Consider the following 7694-nt stretch of genomic DNA (forward strand, 5'->3'; position numbering starts at 1 on the left):
TAATTTTCATGCGTTATATCCTGTTATGATACATTCACACAAAAAACAGTTATGATACAGGACCGGATGGGAAATGATTAGCATCCACCAGCGGATTGCTCCCAAACGTCAACCGCCTCCATCGCTTACCATGTGTCCATGTGGCCCCGCCCGTTCTCCATCTTTCCTTCCCCAAAAACATCACAATCATATCGCTCTCGTCTCACGTGGAACAGTTGTAGGGCCTCAGCTCGCACGGGCATCAGTTATAAAAATATTATAAATTTCTGCAACAAGACCTCTGTTGCAGAATAATTCTGCAACAAGACCTTTGTTGCGAAAAAATTCTGCAAATGTTCTGACTTATGTAACAATACTTTTGTCACAAAATTTCTGCGACAAGACCTGTGTTGCAAGGAAAAAACTGTTACAAGACCTTCATTGCAAACAACCTGCAACTAGACCTATATTGTAAAAGTTTCTACAATATCACCCATGTTGCAAAAGTCCTTCCGCAACATCATCTATGTTACAAAAAGATGAAGATGAACAAACTCTACAACACAACCCGTGTTCGCTCGTACTACATGTGTCCCACGTGACATGTGCCCCTGCCTCCTCAAGGCTTCCCTCAATTGTTTTTGCAACAACACTAATGTTGCAGAAGTTTCTCCTGAAACATAAGCTATGTTGCAAAAACTAAAGACATTTTTTTTCAACAAACCCCTATTTTGAAAAAAATCTGCAACAAGACCTCGTTTGGAAAAAAAATTGCAACACAGACCGTGTTTCAGACAGGTAAATAGCGTCCCCGACGTTTTGCAACAAACATCAAAATCTGCAACAAGACCTCCTTTGCAATTTTTTTTTGCAATACACAACGTGTTTCAGAAATGTAAATAGCGGCTCCGACGTTTTGTAACAAGCATCCTGTTGTGGGGCTTGTTCTGCAACACCCCTCTTGTTGCGAAAGGGAGATGATGCTCGTGGATGGGTAGGTCGGACGGACATCCTCGCGTCCATCCAACAGCCAGCGGGGCGGCAGATATTTACTACTTATTCGCCGGCCGAGCCTAGCGTGGCCGAGTACATAGACATCTATATATATTTTAAGACATTAAAACTGAGCACTAATCGAGCCCTCTCAGGCCTTTAGCGTCTCTAACCGTTGGATGTCTGTTGTGGATGTTCGTGGCCGTTAGATTTAACTCTAATCCCGACGAAGCTTTTTATGCTGAGCGGCGAGCACTGCATGTTAGGGCCGCTCCTCCCGTAACAAATTTGGACATCTGGTGTTAACTGGGCTTGGGGCCTTGGGCCAAGCCATGTTGTAGCCGCAGAGCCAGGTCGCCCCTCCTCCCCCATTCGGGTTCTTCTTCTTCTCTCTCTCTCTCTCTCCCTCTCTCTCTCTCATTTGCCTGCTCTCCTCCCTTACCTCTTGCTCTATCGGGCTGCGTGAACGAACCAGTGATCCGGACATCAACACTGCGCCCGAGATGAAAGAGATGCGAGGGATAGGATCACAACGAAAGATGAGTCTCGTTGTGCGTATGTAATGCCTTATCTCCCTCTGCACTGTAGGATCACTGGATCAGCAGATCCATCTTCCACGGCGACGGTGGAAAGGACCTGCTGGTTCTTTTCTGAGAGGTATAACGATGCCTTCCCCTGCCGCTCCCCTTCTCTCCTCTCCTCATTCTCCGCTCTCCTCATGCCTAGTCGTACCACTCCAGTCGCCTCCTCCGGCGTGTGCACTGCTCCTTTTATCCGCTGATTTGGTCCATCCAGATGTTTTCGGATCTACCAATTTCTTACTGGGGGGAAAGTGAAGAAAGGCTATATTGATTCCCCTGCAGTATCTTTTAGGACAATTTATTTATGATCTTGCTCGATCTATGGATTTTATGGTCTGCTATGTTGCCCCTTTTCACCTGGTGGTACCTCAACATGTGAACCCGTCAGTACAATTAGCTTGGCCATTTATACTATTTGGAGATGAATCTAAAATGCGTCCAATGTTAGAGTTAGCAATTGGTTATACTAACTTTCCATCATGCTACTATGATATATTTTCTAAGATAAAGTTTCTAAGTTCATGATCAGATAATGGGACTCTGGTTATATTGTCTTGGTCTCTCTCTCTCTCTCTCTCTCTGTGTGTGTGTGTGTGTGCGCGCGTGTGTGTGTGTGCGTGTGTGTGTGCGCGCGTGTCATTTTAGATGCATTGCAAACTGACCTGAATATTTTGCCATACAATTTTGCACTCCTTTAGCTCCACATCTTATAATCAATTTTCTGATTCTTGTAGTTCATGTACTTCTAAAGAGGGGAAGTCCCCATATGGACAGCTGCCTCAACCAGACCAGGCAAGTTTTTTGAGCCTATACTATTTGGCTACAAATTTGCTTCCATGAATGACAACTATGCCAATGTGAAGGTTTGCTACCTGGCTGATTGTGCAAACATAAATTTCTATTGCAGAATTTACATTTATTTTCGATTTTGGATACGAATATAATTGAATATAGTGTATGTTCATTTATTTCTCTGATCTCCAGATTTGCTCCAAACATCACCCACTTCAATGACGCCACATATCCCTATCATTCTATTGAAAAAATATACGGGTGCGGCAACGCGTGCCGCTATGATCTAGTACCTACTAATAAGGGGAGCCCTACGTGTTGGAAGAAAGATCCGCCGCCTCGCGAGCCACCGGATTAAACACGGGATGGTCGTTAGATTGAGCTGCCAGCTTTGCAACAAGCATGATGTTGCGTTCAGATTTTTGCAACAGAGTTCATGATGCAGAACTTTTGCAACAGAGGTATTGTTGCAGAAGTTGTTCAACAATGGAGCTAATGTTGCGGAATTTTTTATCGCTATGGAAGAAAGTTTCGCAACATATTCATGTTGCAGAGATCTTTCTTGCAACAGAGGGAATGTTTCAAAATAGCCAAGCAACGACACTGTTTGCGAAAACGCTTCTAAAACACACATAGAGTTGCAGGAAAGTGAAGTAAGGGAGGTTGGCTCCTGTCCACCTGATCAATAATAGATCTGACGGCCAGGGAGGCGGTCGACGCGAGCGGATAGAGCCGCCGGGAACACAAGTGTTTCCCACATGATGTAGGCACTATAAGAAGCGGCCTGTTTTATTCCAAATCAAAAATTAATACCCAGTAGTAATTTGCTGAGAATTTTATGACAGTGAGTGAACATAAGGTAGTACGTTATGAAAACCAACGACCTCCGCACATTATGCTATTAGAGTATATATTCGGTTTATGTATTTGGTAGTTCAAGTTGTAATCTATCTCCACTATCCTTGGCCCCCAAGTCTTGTATCTTATATAAACAGCCCTTCAAGGCAATAATAGATATTCAGAATTCAATAATCTTCATGGTATCCATCGCCTAGATTATCTCCTCGACATGGCCTCTCCGCCGACACCTCCTCCTCTCCCGGCGCGACCCCTCTTTACCGCGGCCAAGTTCAACGCCGCCAGATCGTCATCCCTCTCTTCTTCCTCCTACAACCCTAGTTCTCTTACCCACCATCAATACGCCCTTCCGCCACCACCAATCTCTCTAGCAGATACAATTGCTGATGTTGCGCCGTTCATACCCATCTCGCTTGATCTCGCTGCCCACAATTACTACCACTGGCGCCATCTCTTCCACATCCATCTTGGCCGCTGCGGTCTACGCCACCATATACATCCATCCTCTGTCCCACAGCCTACCAATCCTCGTTGGGTGAAGGAAGATCTCTACCGAGCTCTTCAATCTTGTCTCCAACGACGACGCCACCGCAACCGAGCTTTGGGCCTCTCTTCAACAGCTGTTTCAAGACAACTCCGACGCCCGCATCAACGCTCTCCACACCGAGCTCCGCACCATCATCCAAGGAGACTCCCCGGTCACCGTCTTCTGCCAGCGGATCAAGTCGATCGGTGATGAACTCCGGCAGCTTGGGGATCACGTCGACGACCGCGTCCTCATCAACGCTCTTCTCATCGGCCTCGGTGAGCAGTTTGAGAAACAGGTGGCCTTCATCCCCATGTTGCGGCCCTATCCCTCCTTCGGCGAGGTCTGCTCTCTTCTTTAGCTCGAGGCCACCCGCCCGCAAGTGTTTCACGCCACCACCAAGTCTTCTGCGCCAGCTCCATCATCTTCGTCACCGGCACCTGCCCAGCCGCCTCCCGGCTGGCGCCCGAGACCTAACTACCGCGGGAAGAATCCCATCTACCGGCCACCCCAGCCTCGCTCCGCCGGCTCTTCTGCATCATCAGCATCACCTACGCCGTCATCATCGTCTACGGCGGCATCTACTCCACCAGCATGGCACCCACAGCAAGATCCCTGGACCGGGCTGGTTCAGGCATGGCCCATGCCTTGGTCTGCTCCGTCTCCTTACGGCGCCCCTCCAGCATACACAGGATCCTGGAGCCCGGGCCTTCGTCCTGCCGCCTGCTCTCCTGGTCTCCTCGGACCCCGGCCGCCGGCTCACGTCTACACCGCCACCACCACACCGACCTCGCCCGGTGCCCCCGTGGTTCCGCCCAGCTACGCCATGGTTCCCTATGCGCCCGATGCTCTTTCGGCGTCTTCTCCGTATGCATACGGTTAGCATGCACCAATGAACGTGCCTGCTCCTTCATCTCCAAGCACAACATCACCAAGCTGGGATCAGGCTGCCTTCATCGTCGCCATGAACAATTTCACCCTCAACAACGAAGGTACGGATTGGATTTTTGATTCTGGTGCATCCATGCATATGTCTTCAAATATGAATTTTTTGTCAGCTTGTTTTCCTTCTTCTTTTTCTTCCATTACCATTGGTGATGGCTCCACTATTCCTGTCTCTTGCACCGGTGATTCTTACATTCCATATTCTTCTAACAATTTTCTTTTACGTAATATTCTTGTAGTCCCATCTCTAATTGCCAATCTCATCTCTGTTCGTCACTTTACCATTGATAATCAAGTTATTCTTGCCTTTGACCCGTTTGGTTTGTGTGTGAAGGATCTGAAAACAGGGGAGGTTCTCGCTCGGTACAATAGCATAGGTGATCTTTATCCTCTTCATGGCGCCCCCACTTCCACACCACGCGCCATGCTTGCATCCGTTGATCTATGGCATCGACGGCTTGGTCATCCCAATAAAGCTACCTTATCATCATTAATACAAGAATTTTGTCTCCCTAGCTCTAGTGTCTCTCATGATTCCTCTCTTTGTAATGCCTGTCAATGTGGCAAACCTGTTAGACTACCTTTTGGTACCTCCTCTAATATTAGTACTTTTCCTTTTGAACTCCTATATTGTGATTTATGGACCTCTCCAATTTCTAGTGTTTCTGGTTATAAATACTATCTTGTAATTCTTGATGATTATTCTCATTATGTTTGGACATTCCCTCTACGAGCCAAGTCCGACGTACACCCAATTTTTCTCAATTTTCGACAATATGTTCTCACCCACTTTGGTCTTCCAATACGCTTTATTCAATGCGACAATGGACGTGAATTTGACAATACTCGCAATCGCACTTTCTTTCTCTCTCACGGCATCCTCCTTCGCTTTTCTTGCCCCTATACATCCCCTCAAAACGGAAAGGCAGAACGCTCTCTTCGCTCCATCAATGATATTCTTCGCACTTTGCTTATTCAAGCTTCTCTCCCTCCCTGTTTTTGGGTTGAAGCACTACGTACTGCCACACTTCTTCTCAATATTAGACCAACTAAAACATGTCCTCTCTACACCCCCTTTCAATCTCTTTTTCTTTCCCATCCTGACTATCTCTCTCTCCATGTTTTTGGTTGTCTATGTTTTCCCAACATCACTGCTACAACCTCTCATAAACTAGAGCCTAGGTCTTTACCTTGCATCTATCTTGGTCTCTCCGATGATCATAAGGGCTCTCGCTGCTTCGATCCTTCATCTGGTCGTGTCATTATTTCCCGTCACATCGTCTTTGATGAACACAATTTTCCCTACGCTGCCACACAATCCTCACCTACGCACCAATCATCCCCTGTCCATTCTTCATCTTCTCTACTCCCTCGTCTAACCCCTACCTCTGTTGCCGCGGAGCAACAGCCACCAGAGCAGCCTCAAGCAACCCCACAGCGGCCTTCCGCCGCGTCGCCCACTCCTCCCTCACCATAGCCTTCCGCGCCCCCCACTCCTCCCTCCGCAGCAGCTATCTCTCCTTCCACGCCCATCTCCCCGGTTCTCGCTTCACCTTCTTCCTCTTCTTCCCCAACACCACCTCTTTCGTCCAATGTTGTTCCTATTATACCTCCGACCAACGATCATGTCATGTGCACTCGTGGTAAGCGTGGCTTTCACCTTCCTACCCGACGTCTTAATCTCACGGCTACTCCCACTATCTCCCCTATTCCTACCTCTTATAAACAAGCTCTTCTCGATCCTCTCTGGCATTCTACAATGCGTGAGGAGTTTCATGCTCTTCAGCAAAATAACACCTGGACTCTCGTTCCCAAACCACCCGGTGTCAATGTTGTTTCCGGCAAATGGGTTTTCCGTCACAAATTTCATGCTGATGGTACCCTTGCTCATTATAAAGCTCGTTGGGTATGTCGTGGTTTTTCTCAACAACACGGTATTGATTTTGATGAGACTTTTTCTCCGGTTGTAAAACCTAGTACCATTCGTGTTGTTCTCAGTCTTGCTGTCTCCTCCTCTTGGCCAATTCATCAATTAGATGTTAAAAATGCTTTTCTACATGGCACTCTCAATGAAACTGTCTATTGTCAACAACCTTCGGGTTTTGAGAATTCCTCTTCTCCTGATTTTGTTTGTCTTCTTCACAAATCTCTATGCGGTCTTAAACAAGCTCCTCGTGCTTGGTTCCATCGCTTCACCACCTTCATTCACACATTAGGTTTTACCTCCTCTAAATCCGACTCTCTCTTTATTTTTCGTTCCTCCTCTCATATTGCCTATCTTCTACTATCACTAGTAGAAAAGGGGGCAATGGTCCAGGCCAGGTCAGCCCATTAGTCCCGGTTCAACCCAGAACCGGGACCAATGGGGGCATTGGACCCGGTTCATGAGCCCCGGGGGCCGGCCGGGACACGTGGGCCATTGGTCTCGGTTCGTCTGGACCTTTTGGTTCCGGTTGGTGGGACGAACCGGGACCAATGCGCCTCGCTCCTGGCCCACCACCATTGGTCCCGGTTGGTGGCTAGAACCGGGACCAAAGGCTGCCCTTTAGTCCCGGTTCAAGCCACCAACTGGGACTAAAGGGTTGGCCCTCGTTGCGGTTAGAGTTTAGTCCCACCTCACCAACCGAAGGGGAATCAGACCGGTTTATAAGCCCCTCCCTCTCTCCCTTTGTTGAGCTCCTCTCAAAATGAAAATAGATGCCCTTATACAGGAAATTTAATCTAAATTCATATGAATTTCTATGAAATTAGTAGAAATTCATTATGAATTTAGGTTGAATTTTCTCTATAAGCGCATATATGCTCATTTCTGAGCAGTTTTTTATATAGTTTTTTTTCTTTTATGCTATATTTATTTTTTTTCTTTTTATTTCTTAGTTGTAATAAGTCATTAAAAATAAGCATCTATGCTCATTTTTTAGTTAAGTTAATCACAACTGTTTTTTTTCTATTTATTTATGAGTAGTTTTTTATATAGTTTTTTTTTCTTTTCTGCTATATTTATTTTTTTCTATTTATTT

Source organism: Triticum dicoccoides, chromosome 4B (assembly GCF_002162155.2).
Source record: "Triticum dicoccoides isolate Atlit2015 ecotype Zavitan chromosome 4B, WEW_v2.0, whole genome shotgun sequence".
NCBI lineage: Eukaryota > Viridiplantae > Streptophyta > Magnoliopsida > Poales > Poaceae > Triticum > Triticum dicoccoides.